Here is a 23,060-nt window from a genome sequence, read left to right as displayed (position 1 = left end):
CAGAGTTACACTTCACATTCCTGCTGTCACATCAAAAAGCTTCACTTTGGTCCAACATCTACATGTTAACATGAAACACAGACAGACTCAGAACATCTGGAACATCTGCACTTTGACCCAAACTGTTATAGCAGGATATTTTCTGCATATTTCTTATGTTGGACCTGTTTGAACTGTAAACGACCTGTAATCATCTGTAAATGGTGTGAGACACACTGAGGCCACCTACAGGGCAGCTGGGGAACAGCAGGGATCTGAAATCATACGAGATGTTAGTGAGAAGTTAGAACAAACGGACTTAAGATGGCTCGAAGTGATCAAAGTTGATCTAAAACAGAAGATAAATCCAAAGCAGCATCAGATGAATGTTACCATTTCCAGTTACGGTGCCCTTCATCTAATATGGAAATGTGTTGTTTTTTTTTTGCCGTGTTGTTGTTCTTCCTATTGTGTTTAGGCCAGAGATGCTCTTCAAACAGCGGACAGACATGACCACATTACAAGAACATGGTGTGAGTCCGATTTGATATTCCAGTCAACGCTGAGAGACCTTAACCAGGAAGTCAGAGGTCAGCTGATGCTGTGAGCAGGAAGTGAACCAAGGGAAAGGTCCACTCTACTCAATCTCAAAGAAAATATGCTGGTATTTGTTGATGTTGATGGTACAATAAAAATATATAATATAATAAATAATAAAATATCATGTGATGATGAGATGTGTTGTTGGTGTTTGTATTTTCTGTAAATGTCTTTTTTAATGTAAATGCTTTGTTCCAGACGGACAGGGAATCAGTTGCTGTACGATGACATCATCTTGATGTTGACGAGGAGGGCGAGAAAAACTAGTTTTGTCCTGCAGATGGCGATCTTGCACCGTGTCCAGAGAGCCGACACTTTGATGGTGCTGCTCTACTCAGCTTACTTTAGCCTGGGTTGGACTCTATATGAGCAGCTTCCACTCTGGTTTCACTCTTAAACACACTTGTTTGATTTCACTTGTAAAAGTTGAAGAATAAATATTTTATTACAAAATTATTTGTTGATGCATTTTTTTAGGGTCAAATATCTTGTTTGATTTGAGGAATGAACTGTTAGGGTGGAAAAAGTGAATCAGGTTAAAATAGTGGTGCTTTATATCAGTGAAGATGTATAATGTAATTTAAAATGTTGATGATGGGTTGTAGTGGGCTTGTACTTACAAAACTGCCTCATTTTATTGGAACGATCCACAGTTGCATCCATTCACGGATGACATCTGACATCATTTGACATCTGGTCTGAACACGTTTGTACACAAGATGCCTCAGTTCTGGATGTTCCCACAGACTCCTCTGTGCACCTAAAGAAAAGGTCAAGGGTCAGCAGCACATGTAGTTGGGACAATTCTTCAGTCGCACAAACTACACAATCATTTTCCTCCAATGACGACTTTTCACTTGCAGAAATGGTCCTGTGTGATTTCCAGGCTGTGATATAAAAACTAGTTCCTAATGGCAGCGACTCACTCAGTAAACATGTGTTTCCTTCACCAACCTCACACACAGATCCAATAAGATCAGGAAGTGGGCAGTATAGTACAATATGTGTTATTCTGTGCTGCACTGCCCAAACTAAAGATCTGCTGAAGTGTTGGAAATGATCCAGATGTTTATTTTGGACGATACAGCAGAAGATCAGACATGAAAGTGGAGATAACACAGAAGACCTGCAGCAAAGGTCAGAGGTCAGACTGGGCCCTGGATTCAACAATGAGCCAATGATCATCAAGCAGTGACTAAAGCAGAGCCCTGACGTTCTGACATTCATCACACAGTCAGAACAAATGTCTGCTGATGACTTCATCTCATGAAACGACTGATAGATGTCAGTTCATTGATCAGCTGAGCTGCTGATCTTCATCGTCACAGAAACATTCAGCTTGTTTCAATCAGTAAATAACTCCCACTACTCCCAGTTTGAACTGTTCCCACTCAAAATGCTGTGAGAACAATGATCATTGTAGGACTTCACAAACATCACGTGTTGTTTTCCACATGTAAGATCAGCAAACACACAGAAACTTCCTGTTGCCACACACGGCCTCTAAAATCTCTTCCACGCTTTCTGTCTGAAGTCCACTCTCTGTGTCGGATCCACAGGAAACAACAAGATCTCATTAACATGGTTTTCAATGTGTCTCCTTCCAAAAAGTCCAACCAATGAACAAATGTGTGTATTTGTGGAGGCTGAACAAAAGCATGACACATTTCTCTGTTTCTATAAACTGGAGTCAAACACAAACATGAAGAGTTTCACTGACAGACTCCAAAATGCCCCCACAGTGGATCAAAGGGAAATCCTACAGTGTGGCCAGAGACTCTTAATGGCTCCAACATCAACACATCCACAATGTTGGATCCAGTTCTGCCTCACAGAGTTACTAAGACACACCCTCTGCCAGCATCACAACAGCTCCACCTGCTCCACCTGCCTCCTCAGCATCTGTACACCTGAAGAGAAAAGAAAGGCTCCAACAGCTCAAATCTACAAAGGATTCATGAAGTTTCATCCAACAATAACATGTTTGCCTTCCACAGTGTGCTGTTAGACACCACTGTACCTCTGCCATTTCAAAAAGAGCAGCTTGGGAACATTTTGGCTCCAAACACTTTGTGTTTAAGTTCTTTGTTTTCTTTGTGAAGCCGACAACATCTGGAGCTTTGTGACTCATAGAAACATCATTTTGTTCTTTAGATGACAGCAGATTGGGACTAAATAATCAATCACTATCAAACCAATAAAGACAAACATGCTGATTTTACAGGAACTTTGTTGGAGAAGCTGCAAAGACATGAAACTGGTGGAGATCCCAAACCAGTTGATAGTGCTGGTTATTCCAAATAAAGCTGTTTCCCTTTGAGATGAAATGACTTTGTGTCCTGATATATAATAAAGATGTTGTTGTTTTTGAGCCCCTGTATTAAAAGTAGTTTAAAGTCAGCTTGAGTTTGATGTCTTTATGTCAAAGCTGCTCATGATGTTGAGCTGCTGATGGAATAAAAACAATATAAAAGCATGTAGTCCAGACTTAAATGTAGCCTGTTGTTAGCTGAGGTCCACACACAGTGTTTGACAGTGTAAAGTGTGTGAAAGGGCTGCTGGTGGAGCTCACTAGGATGAGCAGGTGACCACGAGGTGGAGAGCAGCTGGCCTGGCTTTGACCCGGGCCACGCCCCCTTTCTCTCTGCTTTGCTGTCACTTATCTTCACTGCTCTGTCCAATAAAGCTGAAAAAGGCCCCGAATCAAAGAAATCTGCTGCAGCCTCTGAAATGTCTTCTGTTTCCTTCCCGACGGCTTTTTCACCGTCAGCCCATCAGACAGTCCAGCAGCATTTATGATGATGTCATGATGTTGAAGAGGCTGCTACGGTGGCCTCCCATGACCCCCAGCCTCATCACAGCTGAGATGCAGACATTTGAAAACATTCAGCAGACAACTGAATAACAGTCCAACACAACAGTCTGTGTGCAGACACACACTGACCTTTCATATAGTCAAACACAGCTGGTTGAGTCATTTCTCTGTGAGTCTAAAGTGAATCTAGTATTTGAAAGTCCACTTCCTGTATTTGTTGTTGAAGACTTCTTCAGCTTCTTCTCGAGGACATCAGCTGCTTGTTTGGCAGCAGAGGCAGTTAAGAAGCTTCCTGAAAAACACTGAACAGTGAGTTCACTGTGGCATATGACAGATTCAGCTTTCTGTGTGCAAATGTGTCTGTGTCGACCTTTCAAATGCTGTTGAATCCAAAACATCAGCGGCTCCTCGGCTGCTCACTTCATGCACTTCTGTCTGTGTGACAGTCCAATGACATCACAGCTGTTTCCAGCCCCAGTGTCTCAGGACTGGACACCTTTAAACATGTCGAGGATCAAACAGCGTCCAGCTAAACACACATGAAACTATCAGAGCTGACAATCATTCCAATAACATCTAATGGTTCATGTATGTAGACACAGGACTACAAGGAAATGGCTCTCAGCATCTGGCTGTGGGAACACATGAGTCCCTGTTTGTGTTCAGATTGTGTGCATGTTTTAGACGTGTGTCACATGTAGAAACACAACAATCTCACAATGACACACAGATGTGTTTGACACAGCTGTGCAGCTGTAAGTTGTTTCTAATGATTCATTGAAGCTCTTCTAACATTCTGGAGACGATCAGTACATGAATCTGTTCAACACGACAACAGTTTGACTTCAGTGTGAACGTTTGCCATTAAATAACCTTCTTCATCCAGCTGACAGCATCTTCATCCTATGATGTGAACAGTTCCTCCTGTTGATGACAAACCTCTGACAGGATCTGCTTGAGGAGCTTTTTCATGTGCAGCTCTCTGAGCTCAGGGCTGAGCTGCTGTTTCATCTTTAAGAGCTGCTGCCTCCTCGCCGGACTTGTTCTCCTCTTCTTCTCCTAATGACACCATTTCTGCTTCATATTAAATTCAATAAAGATGCTGACATGTATCTGTAGCAACAACATCATTGAATCTAGAACAACTGGAGCCAAACCAGTGGCTCTGCTGGGATCACTGGTGAGCCAACACTTCCTTGTTGATGCAGATTTCAGGGCTTCCTTTTGCTCCTCCGTTATAACTGTTCTCTCTTCTCAACACATGATGACACAAAGGAATCAGCAGTGACAAAGATGATGCTGAAGAGAAGCACACACTTCACACATATAACAGAGCAGTGCAGTTACACACACCTCTGCTCGACATCAGGCCTCAAACAAAGACACAAAACACTAACTTGACTCTAAACAGAAGAAACGAGCAGCTGTTTCTGTTCTGTGCTTATTTATATTTGACACACATGCTTCTCTTTGTGCAAACACACATCGCACTATAAGGGTAACCTCGCACACAATGATTGGACAGCACAGTGATGATGCTGGGAGATCCTATACGCAGCAACACAGAAACACTGAGAACTTTAAACAATGATGGAAAGTGTTATAAATGACTTGTTGGCCTCTGATCTGTCACAAACAGCTGAAACGTGTCTCTCATGAGTCACATGAAGGTTTTTGACAGAAAGGACAAAAAGTAGCTGCAGTCAGTTTGTGTCATTTTTATATTTATTCATCTGGGAGAAAAATCTGAGGGACATTAAAATGTGTTTTCAACAGAGACAAGAACATGAATATAACAGAACAGGTAAATGAACATGTTTCAAGTAAACAGCTGGACTGATCAGGTCCAAACACAGAGTGATAAACTTGTCAAACAGCTGTCATATCTTTATATAGAAGCTCTTTATAAATGCTGCTCACTGCAGTCTGTTTACTAATAATGTCAAAGTGTTAGAAACACAGAAACATCAGAATGGTCTTTGTTCACAGAAACCTGTCTGGGATCCTTTGTTGTTCTTTTGATGCAGAGTTACATTATAAATATAAAGAGTTATTTCAGAGTCTCATCAGTTTTCCTGCATGTCTTTATTTAACACATCAGCAGGGCTGAAGCTCTCATGTTAAACACACACTGATCTATGGACACGTTCATGTGTTTCTAACAGAACCAGGCTGTTATCAGCCTGCACTAACATTATGTCACACACACTGAATGTAACAGTGACAGTTTACATCATCACACAATCAGCTGTGATTGTTTCACTGTCATCAAACGAGTCAACAGGAAGTAGAATCAATAGAAACCAATCATTTACTGACAGCATGTCTGATGGAAATAAGTGCAGATTATGTATGAAGTCTAACTGCACACAGTAACTGTGTTACAATAAGGACTTAACAGCGCCCTCTGCTGGAGTGTTTCAGTACTGCGTTAACTAGAATACACCACCTCCTCCTCACACCACCTGCTACAGCTCTACTCTTCTATGACTACAGTCATCCACAGCACTGATGTGAGGTCACATGGTTCATATGTAAGGAGCACAGCTGACCTCAGGTCAGTTTAATGACTGTGAGCAGCAGCTGTGTTATTGTCACTGTGACAGGGAGACACTCTCAGACACAGCGCTCATGTCAGCTTGTTCTCATGCAGGAGGATCAGGAGCTCCATGTTTGTCTTTCTGTTTGAATCATGATGTGTTTGTGCCATCAGAGTCTGTCATGAGTACTCAGGGTTTCACAGCAGCTCTTCTGGATGCTGACGAGGACTCCAACCTCATGTTTCACCTCTCTGAGCTTCTGATGTCTGTGAACACTCGTGTTTCTTCTCTGGGCTCATCTGGACAAAAACACCTTTCTGTGTTTGGCTGCAGCCTCATTCTGACTGACAGGAAGTGTGTTATCCATGAGCTGCACTTCTGTGAGGAAGTTTCCTGCTGTGTTTCCTGTCTGTGGACAAACACGAGTGTTCCAGCTGAGGACTTGGTTCCTTCCACCTGTCCATACAGGACATCACGCTGTCTGCAGCTCTGTAAATGCAGCTGCAGGTCCTTCCACGTGCTGCTCTGTATTTGTGCAGTTTGTAGTGTGTCCTGGGAAACGTAGCACACATGGTGTTCTTCTGCTGTTTCCTCCTTTCACTGAGTGTGAAACACTGACGCTGTGCTGTTGTTCACAGAGGGGAGCTGATTCTAGCTGCAGCTGGACTCTGTCATCTAACTGAATGTGTTGGTGCTGATCACGGGGCTCTGAGGGGGGAGCAGCAGGAGGACTCTGGATGCTGACGTCAGTGTATCTGTGGAAGCTCCCACAGCGTGTCTGTCATTCAATATTGTGCTGTATATTGTATCTATGCAAAGATGAACAGACTGTGTGTTCACTGGTCTCTGTGCTGCAGCTCTGATGTCATCATCACTCCCTCCTCCACCCTCAGCAGTCCCAGCATGCTGCTGTGCTGCACCCCACCCTCACTCTACACCTGAGCCACAGACCACACCCTCCACCTCAATATACACCACAGTTTTCTCTGCTGTGGAAATGAGATCAGGAGGAAATCATCATTATTATTATTTAATAAACGCTCACATTAATGTGGGCTTATTTGTTTCATATTAGAAACATTAGTTGAGTGTTTTTAGTATAAAATGGTCAAAGTCCCTCTTTTTGCTCCTCCCCTCACCTGTGGATGGACGCTGCTGTTACCGTGGTGACAGCTTGGATGTGTTTCAGTCCTGCCTGGTTATCACTGCAGGAATCTTTCACATTTATTACAGGTAATAACTCTGATTTTTCTGTGTATTATGAACCAAATGTATCCTGATACACACAGAGATGGATGAGCAGAGGTTGTTTTTGCAGTTTATGTAGTTACTATGGACTTAATGCATACATATTATTAAAATTAGGGCTATAACAGTTGTATTGATGTATAGCAACTTGAAATGCTCCCACAAATGGCTCCACAGCATGTAAAAATATAACAAAAGCTCTGGCGGACTTGGTTCTGTGGTCAGTCTTAAAGGGTGAAGTTAAACTCTGTAATCTTCACTGTGTCACAGAGTTCAGTGAGTCCCGTTATTCACAGTATCAATCAGATCATCAGAGAACAGCTGATCAGCAATCAGTGGTGCCAACAGCGCCTCCTGTGGTGAGAGGATGCAATAATGCAATGTAGCATTTTTCCACTCAACACTTGCAGTCATGGAAACTGTCTGTTGGATCTGTGTGACGTTGCTTTCTTGGTTAGAGTTCCTCACAAATGTCCAGATGATTCTTCTAATGAGGCGTCGACCATGTTTGCAGCTCTTTGGAAGAAAACGTCGCCCTTTGCCATCCTTACTTTTCTTTGACTTCTTCAAATGCAGCTGAACTCCAGCTGGTATTTTCTTGGACTTTGCAGCTGTTTCTGGTCATCAGTTCATTCCTGCAAACCTCTGAAGCTGAACAACAATGATGCTGCATTGCTGGCTGATCCCAAAAGGTTGATTCTGTTCATCTGGACGTTTTCAGAAACGTTTGCTCACTGATCAGGTGACTTCTTCAGTCTCAGCTGACTGCAGCTTTACAAGCTTACAAACAGCACATTTGCACAATGACTGAAAGCAGCAGCACCTGATATATATGATACTAATATAATACATATACATATATAATCCATACTAATGATGAAGGAACTGAGCTCACAGTCCATTGTTCATTCAGTGAACTACTCAGTTTATTTTGGGCCTCAGAAATGCTCACTCTGTTTGTACATCACTGTCAGCAATAGACTCATTCTGCTGTGTGGACAGGAACACATGTGACATCACTTCCTGTTTGTTTGTGACTGAAGAAGTTTACAAGGAATCATTTAGAAGAGTTTCAAACATCAACTGATTGAATCCATGAATCTGAAAACGTGTTTGTGAGTGAAAGAGACAGACATGTACAGACTGAACTATCTGTTCAACAGTCAGAGTGTTTCTGTAACAGGAGACACTCTTTACACTCCACTCAGCACAGGGACACTGAGGCACCAGGATAGAACCTAAACCCAGGATAAAGAGTTTGAGTGAATGTGGTGTTGAAGGTGTGGAGGTGGATCAGAGTGTCAGAGGAGACTCTGTAGAAGGACAGAGTGCCAGCAGGACAGTCCACATACACTGCTGCTCTGTTAGAGACAGAGGAGGAGGAGGAGGAGGAGGAGGAGATGGATGTTTGTATCTTATTGTGCCAGACATGACGAGGACCATTATAATCACAGATCAGACTCCAGGACTGATCATTGTATCCAAACACACAGTCTCTGCCTCCTTTCCTTCTGATGCTTCTGTAACTCACTGATATATAAACGTCTCCTCTCCACTCGACCTCCCAGTAACAGCGACCAGTCAGACCATTTCTACACAGCAGCTGATAAAAACCATCAAATCTGTCTGGATGATCAGGATATGACTGAACCTCCTCCACACGTGTCACCTTCCTGTTGTTGTCAGACAGTTGGAGCTCTGTGTTCACTGTGTTTGTGTCGATTGTGAGTTGACAGGAATCTGATGGAGAGAACAAACACAATCCAGCTGCAGTTATTGATCCATCATCTGTTCATTGATTGACACTTTGATGATGACTCCTGACATGATGAAGATGGTTGAATGTGTGCTGCTTTGTTTTCATGAATCCCATTAAAAACACACTTACACTTCCTCAGACCTGGTCTCAACCATCGGACTCCAGCAGGCTCCACCCTGAAAGGAGGAGGGGGGTCAGAGCAGCACAGTCAGCATGCACACATGGACATTACATGGCTCTCACACACACACTGTTACACACTGAGCTCAAAGCTCGGCTCCACTGTTTTATTCAAAGAAATCTACATTTATTTATCAGCACATTTAAAAACAGCTTGAGCCAAAGTGCTGCACAGAGTAGAGAGAAAATAGGAAACATACACAGTAATGACTATAAAGACTGGTCAGGATTGAAAGCTACAGAGTACAAATGTGTTTCCAACCGGCTTTTAAAAATGTCCAGTGTTGGTGACGACCTGATGTGAAGGGCGACTGTTCCAGAGTTTGGCTGCAGCCATCGATAAAGCTCACCTCTGTTTTTACGTCTAGTTCTGGTCAGAAGCTGCTTATCTGCAGACCTGAGGGCTCCACTTGGATTCTTTTGTTAAAGAGAGATAAGATGGAGCCAATCCATTCACAGATTTAAAGACAACCAGATCTGGAAGTGGATTCTACCACGTACTGGTAACCAGTGGAAAAAGCTGGTGATGGGTCGTCTAGCACAGACCCACCGCTGGAACCAGACAATTGATGAGGGAGAGAACTGTGACAGCGCCGTTCCTTCACTTGACCTCAGTCGCTCTCGTCTGCTCCCTCGTAACACTGCTCTTTATTGAGCTTACATGAATATGCACAAGTTCATTATGACGTCTTACACAGGTATGAACAAAGAGTACCAGTCTGTGCATAGTGTGTGTGTGTGTGTGTGTGTGTGTGTCTGTGTGTGTGTGTGTGTGTGTCTGTGTGTGTGTGTGTGTCTGTGTCTGTGTGTGTGTGTGTCTGTGTGTGTGTGTGTGTGTGTGTGTGTTCCAGATGTGACCCTGTGACCCCAAAGCTGGTGCTAAGAGTCCAGCGGTCCCCCTAACAAAGGGCTCTTATACTTAACCAGACACAGAGTAGGTGTCCTCCTACACCAGGGGTCTCAAACTCGCGGCCCGCGGGCCAATTGCGGCCCGCAGGACGATAGTTTTTGGCCCCACCTTAATATGAAAAGGTAATGTTAGTTTGATAATGTATGACACTTTACACTCACATAGACACGTGGGAACGTGCACATGTAGGCATTCACGTGCTCGTGCACATAGACACAGACAGAGTTTGCAGCACACCGTAGGGGGTTTTATAATGGGGTCACTTCTATAAAGCTGGCTGTAACTAACAAAGGGGTGAAGATTTTTCCATCTTCCCTTCTAGAAGTGCATGCTTAAATGAAGATGAATAAAGATGAATAAAGATTTTGTAAAAATGACTACTGAGTCCGGTGCCATCTCTGGATGCTCGAGGAATAAAAAGAACCGGGGTAAAACTGATTTCGTAACAACTGCTACCGGCTTTTTATCTGCCGATCGCCGTGCTACGGTTGCAAGAAAAAGAAGCAGAAATGACGTTCTCTACGCGTTGAGACGTTCCCCGTCCGTCGGCTAAACGCTTGATTGAAACTTCAATGCGACAGTGACACCAAGTAGAATTATAAATGTCACATAGCCCCAAACATGTCTTTTTCAAAGCCTGCGGTGAAGAGAAAGGTTGGTGATGAGCACCGACAATTTCAGGAAAAGTGGGAAATGCAATATTTCTTTGTTGAGCACAGGGGCACCCCGACCTGTCTTATTTGCACAGAGAAAGTTGCGCTGCACAAGGAATACAATTTGAAACGTCATTACACAACTAGACATGCTGAGCTGGATGCAAAATACCAGGGAGACGAGAGAGCGAACCGGGTTGCCAGTCTTAAAACAGATCTACTGAGGCAGCAAGATTTCTCCAAGAAAGCAACCAAAGAGAATAATGCAGCAGTCGGAGCCACGTGGTTAGTGAGATGATTGCTAAAGCAGGGAAGCCATTCACAGAAGGTGCATTTGTCTAAAAGTGCATATTGCAGGCTGCAAATATAGTCTGTCCGGGAAAGAAAGGTCAGTTTAGCAACATCAGCCTTTCTGCCAACACCGCAGCAGATCGCATTTCTGACCTGTCAAGTGACATTTATGACCAACTGTGTGAGAAAGCCAAATGTTTCAGTGTATACTCAGTCGCTCTTGATGAGACCACAGACATCACCGACACTGCCCAGCTCCCAATGTATGTCCGTGGTGTTGATGACAGTTTTGAAGTGATGGAGGAGCTGCTCACAGTAATTCCAATGCATGGCCAGACCACCGCTCAGCAGATATTTACAAGCTGTGTGATGCCATTGAGAATGTTGGTTTGCCATGGAAGAGGTTTGTTGGAATAACAACAGATGGAGCGCCATCAATGACAGGGAGGAAACATGGACTGGTGGCACAAAACAAACTGGAAGAGGAAGGCGTGGAGGAGGCCATTGCTCTGCACTGCATCATCCATCAGCAGGTCCTTTGCAGCAAATGCCTGAAGTTTGACAATGTGATGTCTATTGTTGTGAAATGCATCAACCAAATCAGATCCAGGGGCTTAAAGCACCGAAGGTTCTGAGCTTTTTTAGAGGAAATGGAGTCAGAATATGGGGATGTGCTCGACTTCACTGAGGTACGTTGGCTCAGCAGGGGAAATGTATTAAAGAGACTTTTTGAGTTGAGAGCAGAAGTGAAGCCTTCATGGAGAAGGATGGAGTTAGTGTTCCTGTGCTAACTGATCCCAAATGGCTCATGGACTCAGCTTTTCTTGTTGATATGACACATGAGCTTAATGTACTGAACAAGACGTTACAAGGCCAGGGGCAACTTGTCAGTGCTGCCTATGACAACGTGAGAGCATTCTCCACAAAACTGGCGCTCTGGAAAGCTCAGCTCTCTCAGACAAACCTTTGCCATTTCCCAGCATGCAAGGCACTCGTGGATGCAGGCACACCATTCAGTGCTGACGAGTATGTTGATGTCATTTTGAGGCTACAGGAGGAATTTGATCACAGGTTTGCTGACTTCAAGACACACAGAGCCACCTTTCACATTTTTGCGGACCCCTTCTCCTTTGATGTGCAAGATGCCCCTTCTGTGCTTCAAATGGAGCTCATTGAGCTGCAGTGCAACTCTGAACTCAAAGCAAAGTTCAGGGAGGTGAGTGGAAAAGCAGACAAGCTTGGACAATTTTTGAGAGAATTGAGCCCTAGTTTCCCTCGGCTTTCCCGAATGTTCAAGCGGACCATGTGCCTTTTTGGTAGCACATACTTGTGCCAAAAGCTCTTCTCCACTTTGAACTTCAATAAGTCCAAGTACAGGTCCAGACTTACGGATGATCATCTTCAAGACATACTGAGGGTCGCAACTGCTTCCTCCCTCAGGCCAAATCTGGCTCGGCTATGCGAGAGGAAACGCTGCCAGGTCTCTAGCAGCAAGGAGTAGGCAAGAGAAGCCATGTTCAGAAGAACAGTTCATTTTCTCCAGTGTTCCATTCATGTTCAGAAGAAGGTTATAGAACTGTTAATACAGACATTTCAATCTAAATACAGCAGATATAGAAGACTGAAAGAAACACACAAGTTCACTGACTAAAAATATCTTATTATTGTTTTATTTATGTATTACAGATTGATTTATTTTCTTATTAATTCTTAATTTGTTTATTCATTTTTCATATTTTGTGTTAAAAAATAAAAATAAAGAGATTTGAGAAGATTGGAATTTTTTAACCATGCCTTTCTTGTAGAAAACCTAATGCGGCCCAGCCTCACCCAGACTCTGCCTGCAGCGGCCCCCAGCTAAATTGAGTTTGAGACCCCTGTCCTACACCATAAATCAGTAAGAGAGGGTACGACCTCTCTCATGGCCCCAAGTGGTGTGTGCATGCCAGAGCACTCTGGAAGGCACACAGTCTTTACAGACTACTCAGGATCAAACCTCTATCATCATGCAATCAATTATACAACTCTAAGCATATATGAGTAAATATTTCTAAGCATAAATGACAATCAACAATATAAACCTTACAGCTGGTTTTAATAACAGAATTCATTTGTTTCTCAAATGAGAAAGAGCTATCGAGAAACACTCCTAAATCTTTAGTTCTTAACTTTTCCAGTGGGCCAAGGTCAACATTATCTGCTAATGCTAAATAGGCTGCCGTTATTAACTAATGCTAATTTGATGTGAATTAGCATTATGCACTAATGCTAACACTTTTTAACAATGTGAGTAGCTAATGCTAACACTATTTCCCTTAACTTTATAACATTGTGAACGGCTAATGCTAACACTCTTTTTCCTAGCATTACAACATCTGAGCTGCTAATGCTAAGTAGGCCGCCATTAGCACCTACGTCTATCCATCCATCCATCCATTCGCTTCCGCTTATCCTTTTCAGGGTCGCGGGGGGCGCTGGAGCCTATCCCAGCTGTCATAGGGCGAAAGGCGGGGTACACCCTGGACAGGTCGCCAGTCTGTCGCAGGGCTAACACACAGGGGCAGACAACCATTCACACTCACATTCACTCGCACATTCACACCTAGTGGCAATTTGGATTATCCAATTAACCTATCCCCACAAGCTGCATGTCTTTGGACGGTGGGAGGAAGCCGGAGTACCCGGAGGGAACCCACGCAAACACGGGGAGAACATGCAAACTCCACACAGAAAGACCCCGGCCTGATGGTGGAATTGAACTCAGGACCTTCTTGCTGTGCGGCAACAGTGCTAACCATCGTGCCACCGTGCTGCCCACCTACGTCTAATTTAAGGCAAATACGCATTAGAACCTAATGCTCATATCGTTTTCCTTTGCTTTATAGCAATGTGAGCAGCTACTGCTAAATAGCATTAGCTAATAACAGCAGTCTAATTTAATGCAAGTTAGCATCATTTGCATTATAACGATGTGAGGAGTTAATGCTAAGTATGCTGCCATTAGTGGCTAATTCTAATTAGGGGTGAATAATTATTACAAGCTAATGCTAATATCGTTTTCTCTTCCCTTTTAACAATGTGAGCAGCTAGTGCTAGGTAGGCTGAAGCTAGCAGCTACTGCTAAAGCTAAAGATAATTTGATGTGAATTAGCATTACATTAGTGAGGAGTTAATGCTAAGTAGACTGCCATTAGCAGGTAATGCTAATTTAAGGTTAATAGGAATTGGCATCTAATGCTAATACCATATTTTCTTGCTTTAACCCTTTAAAACTGGTCAGAGTGGGCACACTCCGTTTTGCGCAACTATTTTTAAATCCCGGTAGCACTGTAATCACGTGAGCTAGCGCAATAATTTTTTTTGCATATGAAACCTGAGGAGTTGTATTTACATCTTATGCCATCAGCTTGTCCTAGGTTACAGTTTCCTTCCACATATGCTTAGGACTCATATTGCTCTGCTGGAAATAGTTTATTTTGATGCATATGCTGTTATTTTGCAAATTTGCAGTATAATATTTATTTTAGTTTTTCCTGCAGTATATAAAAATTGGTGTATTTCAAAAATAAAACTATGAAGGCACTCAAAATAAATTTCCTGAGGTGGGAAACTATTTTGTGCAACTTTTTTATATTTACAGTTTTGAGGGATAAGCCTCTTAAATTTCTCTAACTAGAAATATATGTTAAAAAAACAAAAACGATTTTCAATTTTTTTGTAGTTTATTGCACTTTTTTGCAATTTATGTAATTACTATGCACTTAATACATACATATTATTAAAATTTAGGCTGTAATGGTTGTATTGATGTATAGCAACTTGAAATGCTCCCAAAAATGGCTCTACAGCATGTAAAAATATAATATAAGCTCTGGCGGACTTGGTTCTATGGTAGGTCTTAAAGGGTTAAATCAATATCAGTAGCTAATCCGATTGCTCAGTCTGACGTCAGGTGAAGTCATTTTTATGCATTTAAGAGCTGTGTTGAATTCAACATTACAAACTGAACATTAGAACTATCCTCTTCTCCAGGATTTTCCTGATTTAACATTTCAATATGACATTTCCAGCGCTTTGTTTTCTCTGCTCACAGACAAAACAGATACACGCATGTATATACAGCCCACGTCCAGCTCTGCATGCACTCCTGCTCCATTTCTATAGAGAATAAACAACGTAACACAATCATTCTCCATTGTTTTCAACTCAACCAGCTGCATTTAATGAAGGAGTTTGAATTTACTTTACAACAGCTGCTGTTGTTTCCTGTCTGCATTCATGTTCTTAACTGTACTCCACACATTCTGAACTGGTGTACCGTAATTGTCGGGCTATAAGCCGCTACTTTTTGCACAAGCTTTGAGCCCTGCGGCTTTTAGTCAGGTGCGGATTTGTTTTGTTTGTTCCGCTGTTGTACGGCACTACGTTGCCTGGCGGAAGGATCGGGGTTCAAGAGTGGTATGTTGGTCACATGTCCATCCGTCAGGCAACGTAGTGCAGTACGAGGTAGCGCGAAAAACAAACTTCAAAGTAGCGCTACCCGTTCAGCTGGAGGCCTGGATGATGAGCGGCGATAAACTTGCAAAAAGCAAGTTATGCCCAACTCCACCATTGGATTCTGACAGCGTGGAAAAGTGTGAAAACATCCACGATCACCAACAGATTTCGAAGGGCTGAATGCTGCATGATGGAGAGGAGGACACCGCCACGGCCCTTCTGAGGGTGTTCGACTCTGACACTGACAACGAGGATTTCTTTGGTTTTGAAAGTGACAACGAAAGAAAGAAGCTGAGAGTGGATGACGAAGCCACCCTGAGCCTGTTTGTTTCCGATACTGGAGAAGAGGACTTTGGTGGTTTTAGTGCGCAGGAAGATGGTGGTGAATGACTGACTTTTCTTCTTGTTAAAGCCGTGTCACTGCACCTGAGCCTAAAAGGTAGTCCGAATCAATTGTTCTGGTGTGCTGTAGGTTATTGTTATGTACTACATTTGTTACTCATTTATGAAGCACAGTACATGTTTTGTACTTGTAATTACCGCTACTTGTACATATACCTAAAAAGTTATGCAAATATGTACCATAACTTGTTTTTCAAAATATTAATAAAAGGGGTGTGTCTCCAAACAGCCATCTCTTTCCTGACAATTCGCTTTGTGCATATTCTCTTACATATGATAAGTCAACATTGAAACACCTGCGGCTTTTAGTCAGGTGCGGCTAATGTATGTACAAAACAGGATTTTCCCCTGATTTTAGCTTGTGCGGCTAATATTCAGGTGCGCTCTGTAGTCTGGGAAATACGGTAGTTCTTCCTAAAGTACTGCAGTATTCCTGCCAGTACATCCTTTTAGTTTTCCTAACTGTTTCCTCTGATGCTCGTTGCTATTCTTTCCTCAATGCAAATTCATGCTAAGCTCCTTGATATCCATCCCTGTTTCTAAACCTGTAATAATTCCTTTAATGTGTCTTTGGCCTAATTATGAGTCTGTCCACATGTTTGTAGTTCCCCACTTGCTTTGGTTTCTTAGCTCTGATTCTCTCAAATTTATCCTTGAAATCATTTACTGGCATCTCTCCCTCTCACTCCCACTATCCCCAGAACACCAGAGTATTCATCTCCTGGCCTCTTTACATTTTCTCCAATCATCCCTGTTTCTAGAGTCTCGCCCCATCTGCAGGCAGTCCAAAAGAAACTGCCTCTGCCATTTTCTTTTTCTTAATCTTTGATTTTTCTCTTCACTTTCTCCATTGGGTCTTCTTAGACGCACTTTCCAGAAAGCAGCAACATTTTTTGTGCCCCATTTTTCAAATTGTGCATCTTACTTCAGCTTAATGTGTTTCCTGTTTTGTTTTTACACAGGTCATGTAAAAGAAATCCTACCAGAGACTCGACAAAGCTGAACTGAAAGACAGCACGGGCAATAAATCAGAGCAGCACAAAACTTAAGCACACATATATAAGGTGATTTGACAAATCATGTCTGTTGTAAATGAGTAAGCCATTTATCGACCTGACTCAGGTTTTAAATCATCATCAGAAAAGACTGAATCCTGACCTGAGAATCCCAAGTGTACACTTTGGACTCTCCACTGCAGAAAATAGAAGCTTCAGTCCTGAATCCTGCAGGTTGTTTTTACCCAGATCCAGCTCTGTCAGACGGGAGGACTGGGAGCTCAGGACTGAGGACAGAGCTTCACAGCTTCTGTCTGACAGGTTACAGCCACTCAGTCTGAAGAAAGGATGACAAGAAGACATGAAACACTTGTGTTAAAGTATATTCATGGTGCCATGAGGAGCTACTACATTTACAATATTTCAACACTGTTTCAGGACATGCTGGAATCCTTATTGCCTCATGTTACAAAAGACAAATGTGGCAGTTTACTGTGACTTGCATGGATTCATTAAAAAAACAAAACATAAACACTGTTAATTTTTTCCAAATGAAATTGATTAAATGATGTTAATTGATGAAAAAAAAATCGATATTGCTTGAGCTGACCTCAGCGTTTCCAGTTTGCAGTATTGACTCTTCATCCCAGCAGACAGAAGCTTCACTCCTGAATCCTGCAGGTTGTTGTTACCCAGGTCCAGCTCTGTCAGATGGGAGGACTGGGAGCTCAGGACTGAGGACAGAGCTTCACAGCTTCTGTCTGACAGGTTACAGCCACTCAGTCTGAAATCAAGGTGGAAGGGAGAGAAGATCAACCAAACAAATCAGAGCTTTATTGCTTTTTTATTGTTTTTAAGCAGAAATCAGTGAGGTGATGGTAGATTCTGTTCTTTTGGTTTATTACCCAACAACACACACATACACTAATATTTGTGACTTTTGTAATAGTAGCATTTACAATGCAAAGCAACAGCGATCACAGATTGAAGGGGCCTGAATAAAACTACAATGCAGTGATTTTTAAGATGACCTGTTCTTCCAATTTCCAACAACAGATTTCTCCAACCTTACAGTTAAAAATAATTCTTTATCTCATACTGAATCTTGGTGCACCTCCCCCCAGTTTATTAAAATGAAGAGGTACTGAAGTTGCTGTAAGTGATGTGTGATGCCACTGATTTCCTTTCTGATCCAATACAAAGTAAAATTCAGGCTGGTATCTGCGATACTGATGAAAACTATTCCTTCAGAATCAATACAAGACATCATAAGAAAATATGATGTTTTGTATAACATAAAAAGCCTGAATTTTAAAATATTCAGTTAATAATCAAAAACAGATATGACTGAAAATAATAAAACTGAGAAACATTTTATGGCCATTCGATCCTTTTACAACCATTGCAAGAGCTTGGTTGGCATAGCCGGCAATACGTTGGATAGTAATAAGTCCGGTGGGTGATGGGCTCCACCAGGGCTGCCCTTTGTCACCGATTCTGTTCATAAATTTTATGTTTAAAGGCTGTATCAAAAGTTCATTCAAGTTACAATATTGTGGTCAAAAGTTCTCCTTTTTTCTTTTATACTATACAACTACGCTGTCTCATGGTTTTAGGACATGGATCTGTCATGGAAGAAATCTATGACCACTTTTAATCAACATTTTAAAAATAAACATGATCACAGATTTACTCACAGAGCCTTGTTGGAGGCTTTGACCACTGGCAGGAGCCTCAGAAGAGCCTCCTCTGAAGCAGAGTATTTCTTCAGGTCAAACACATCCAGATCTTCTTCTGATGACAGTAAGATGAAGACCAGAGCTGACCACTGAGCAGGAGACAATTCACCTGTGGAGAGACTTCCTGATCTCAGGGACTGTTGGATCTCCTCCACTAGAGAACGATCATCCAGTTCATTCAGACAGTGGATCAGATTGATGCTTTTCTCTGCAGACAGATTCTCACTGAGCTTCTTCTTGATGTACTGGACTGTTTCCTGATTGGTCTGTGAGCTACTTCCTGTCTGTGTCAGCAGACCTCGTAGGAGAGTCTGATTGGTCTGCAGTGAAAGACCCAGGAGGAAGCGGAGGAACAAGTCCAGGTGTCCATTTGGACTCTGTAAGGCCTTGTTCACAGCACTCTGGTGGAGAGATTGAAGTTTTAGTTTGTTAAATAATTTAGATTTCTTGGATGTTGTTTGTTGTTGTTCCAGCAGATTGAGTCCAGAGTTGATGAAGGTCAGATGGACATGAAGAGCAGCCAGAAACTCCTGAACACTCAGATGGATGAAGCAGAACACCTTGTTCTGGTACAGTCCGCTCTCCTCTTTAAAGATCTGTGTGAACACTCCTGAGTACACTGAGGCTGCTCTGATATCGATGCCACACTCTGTCAGGTCTGATTCATAGAAGATCAGGTTTCCTTTCTGCAGCTGATCAAAAGCCAGTTTTCCCAGAGACTCCATCATCTTCCTGCTCTCTGGACTCCAGTGTGGATCTGTCTCAGTTCCTCCATCATACTTGACCTTCTTCACTTTGGCCTGAACCACCAGGAAGTGGATGTACATCTCAGTCAGGGTCTTGGGCAGCTGTCCTCCCTCTCTGGTTTCCAGCACATCCTCCAGAACTGTAGCAGTGATCCAGCAGAAGACTGGGATGTGACACATGATGTGGAGGCTTCGTGATGTCTTGATGTGGGAGATGATGCTGCTGGCCTGCTCCTCATCTCCTCATCTCTTCCTGAAGTACTCCTCCTTCTGTGGGTCAGTGAACCCTCTGACCTCTGTCACCATGCCAACACAGTCAGGAGGGATCTGATCGGCTCCTGCAGGTCGTGTGGTTATCCAGAGGCGAGCAGAGGGAAGCAGTTCCCCCCTGATGAGGTTTATCAGCAGCACATCCACTGAGGTGGACTTTCTAGGGTCAGTTAGGATTGTAGTTTTGTGGAAGTCCAGAGGAAGTCGACACTCATCCAGACCATCAAAGATGAACACAACCTGGAAGTCTTCAAAGCTGCAGATTCCTGCTTCTTTGGTTTCAGTAAAGAAGTGATGAACAAGTCCCACCAAGCTGAACTTTTCCTCTTTCAGCACATTCAGCTCTCTGAAAGTGAATGGAAATATGAACTGGATGTCCTGGTTGGCTTTGTCTTCAGCCCAGTCCAGGCTGTATTTCTGTGTTAAGACTGTTTTCCCAATGCCAGCCACTCCCTTTGTCAGCACTGTTCTGATTGGTTCATCTCTTCCAGGTGAGGCTTTAAAGATGTCTTCTTGTCTGATGGTTGTTTCTGGTCTGTCTGGTTTCCTGGATGCTGTTTCAATCTGTCTGACCTCATGTTCATCATTGACCTCTGCAGTCCCTCCCTCTGTGATGTAGAGCTCTGTGTAGATCTGATTCAGGAGGGTTGGCCTTCCTGCTTTAGCGATGCCCTCAAACACACACTGGAACTTCTTCTTCAGGGTGGATTTAAGGTTACGATGACAAACTGGAGCTTGAAGCTCTGAATGAGAAGAAAAATAAACACTCAATTCCAAAAAGAACTAATCTTTAAAACATGTTGCTCCATCTTCCATCTCTGGAAAATGTTCATTTATCCAGCAGCTTAAATCTTTAGATAAATCCTCTTACTGCTCTGCAGACGGTCAGCCAGCTCCTCCTGCTTCATTCTCATCAGGAAGTCCACTGTGATCTTCACAAACGCCTCTCTGCTGCTGCTCCTCTGACTCTCTAAGCATTCTGGGTAATCTGGACTCAGAACCTTCTGGATCTTCTTCAGCTCGTTCTTCACAAAAGTGATGATGTTGTCCTCCAGCAGCTGGAACAGAATATTTATGAATGAGCCAATCAGACTGAAATCATGGAGCCAAACATCAGATCCATGTTGGACACACTGACGATCCACTGGTCTACAAAGAGCAGCATGGAGATGACTGTGAACAGAACAGATGTAACAGTAATTGTTGTACATGTACAGACCATAAATATGGAGTCCAGCTGTGTTTGATGCTGCTGGGCAGACTGACCACTGGGAACCTCTGAGCTCTGCTGCTCCACTCTGTGGAGGAACCATGAAGGATTAGATCAACACAGGATAAAGATCCAGGAGTTTCTGCTCAAATAACTTCATCTGAATCAAGTCTGTCAAGTTTTAAACTCTCAGATTGTGAACATATCAGTAATTTTCAGTCTGTTTTCATGGACGTCCTTTCAGTGGTGATGTCAGGGATGATTTTGAAGAAGCTCATCAAACTGAACCATCAGCAGATCACTGCTCCAAAACCAGAACATGATCCGAGTCTCCCTCCACCACCAGAACACCAGCTTTACTAACGTGGTAGATCAGTGTAGTACAGATCAATAACTGATGAGTCATTTGATCAAAATCACTGAGTGCTTCACGTCTGACCCTCTGATGCTTCTGTAGACATTTTGCATATTTAATGAATGTCTGACAGTTTTACATTCATTCTATGAACACAGTGGAAATGTTGTGTTATAGTCTCCATGTTGTTTCCAGCATCATAAATTCTTAAGTTCAGAAAATTAGATTCTTTCTTCACAGCTGAAAAACAACAACATTTATTCTCTATTGAAATCTGCATCGTCCACTCCAAAGGTCACAATCTGAAGGTAACATCTGGTTTTGTTCCCTGTGGTTAACTCTGAGCATCAGTATGGTGGGATTTATCCACTACATCCACACCACTGTGGTTCAGTGTTGTCCTGATGGAGTAACAGCAGCCAGTATGATCCAGGCTTTAGCTGCTGGGTCTCTGTGTGACCTCTCAGACTGTTTAACAGATCAGACACAAAGAGAATCAGAGCAGCTCTGTTCTTTAAAGACAAACATGAACCCACTCAGGTCACACTTTCCCCACAGATATGAGCATCACTGTCCTCAAACAGCAAATGACCAAGTCGAACATTTGGATCTTTTCTCTTTCATTGTTTTCTTTTTAATGAATCTTTGTAACAATCTGAGGATGTTTCAGGTCATATTTATCCAGGAAACACAAACATGTAAAGGAGTCATCACAGCTCTCTGACCTCGTTGCTCCAGGTTCACCACTGAAGTTTGGAGGGTGATCTTTGGACCGGTCACTCCTCACAGACGGACAGCTGGACCCTGCAGACTGTGACCTCTGACCTCTGCAGACACAAACATGATTGAAGCAGCTGTGATCACACAGACTGCAGATAATGCAGCTGTTTCCTGTCAGTAACATCCTCTTAGATTAGAGTTCAGCTTTTTACAGGAAAACTGGACAAAACTGATTTTTGTTACAAACTCATTTTCATTTCCTCTCAGCTCACAAACACAGTCAGACAATCAACCAGAGTCAACACTGATTATAATGTCAGTGCAGAATTATTTCTGTTACTCAGTGAGTTCAGCTCTCTGACCTCGTTGCTCCAGGTTCACCACTGAAGCCTGGATTTTCTTCTTTGGACCGGTCACTCCTCACAGACGGACAGCTGGACCCTGCAGACTCTGCTCTGTCCTCCTCTTCCTCCATCATCACCTTCAGTCAGTCTGAGAGGTAAACCACAAACACTCAGTGAGTTCACATTAACAGGAGGAACTGAGTTACAGTCGCTGACCTCTGACCTGTCATGTGACCATGAAACCAGGTCAATATGTCTGTAGGTTCAGTCATCCAGGTCATGTGATCTAAGGAGCTTGGAGAGAAAAGAGACGTCTTTAAGTTTCTGGAAGACGTTTCATCTAAGAAGCTTCTTCAGCTCTAAAACCAAACGGTGGAGAGTCCCAGATATTTAAACCTGAGAGGGAAAGAAAGCATGTCGCTGACCCACCACTGATGTTATTTCAAGGAGGAAACTGAGAGCCTTTGCACCAGGAGCACAAACATCAGCTCCAGCAATGATCCACTGATGTGTTTTTATTCCATGTATGAATGTTGTTATTGACAGAGATGACGTTTGTGTGTCAGTGATGCAGTGACTGTTGTTGTTACCTGTACAGGCTGGTTAGACTCTATGAAACAGATCATACAGATCTCTGCATGTTAGAAGAGACTATTAAAGGTCATGAATGAGACAAAGGCAGGGAGGCGTCCTTTACAGCTAAACAGCAGAGTGAGAGAACAGCCAGCACCTCTACATTTATCACATTATACAGCACATGTATGATACTGACAGGGATGAGAAGAATTTAGTGATTCTGATCCCATC

The sequence above is a fragment of the Maylandia zebra genome, linkage group LG2, assembly GCF_041146795.1.
Source record: "Maylandia zebra isolate NMK-2024a linkage group LG2, Mzebra_GT3a, whole genome shotgun sequence".
NCBI lineage: Eukaryota > Metazoa > Chordata > Actinopteri > Cichliformes > Cichlidae > Maylandia > Maylandia zebra.
Note: the sequence above shows the minus strand (reverse complement) of the source record.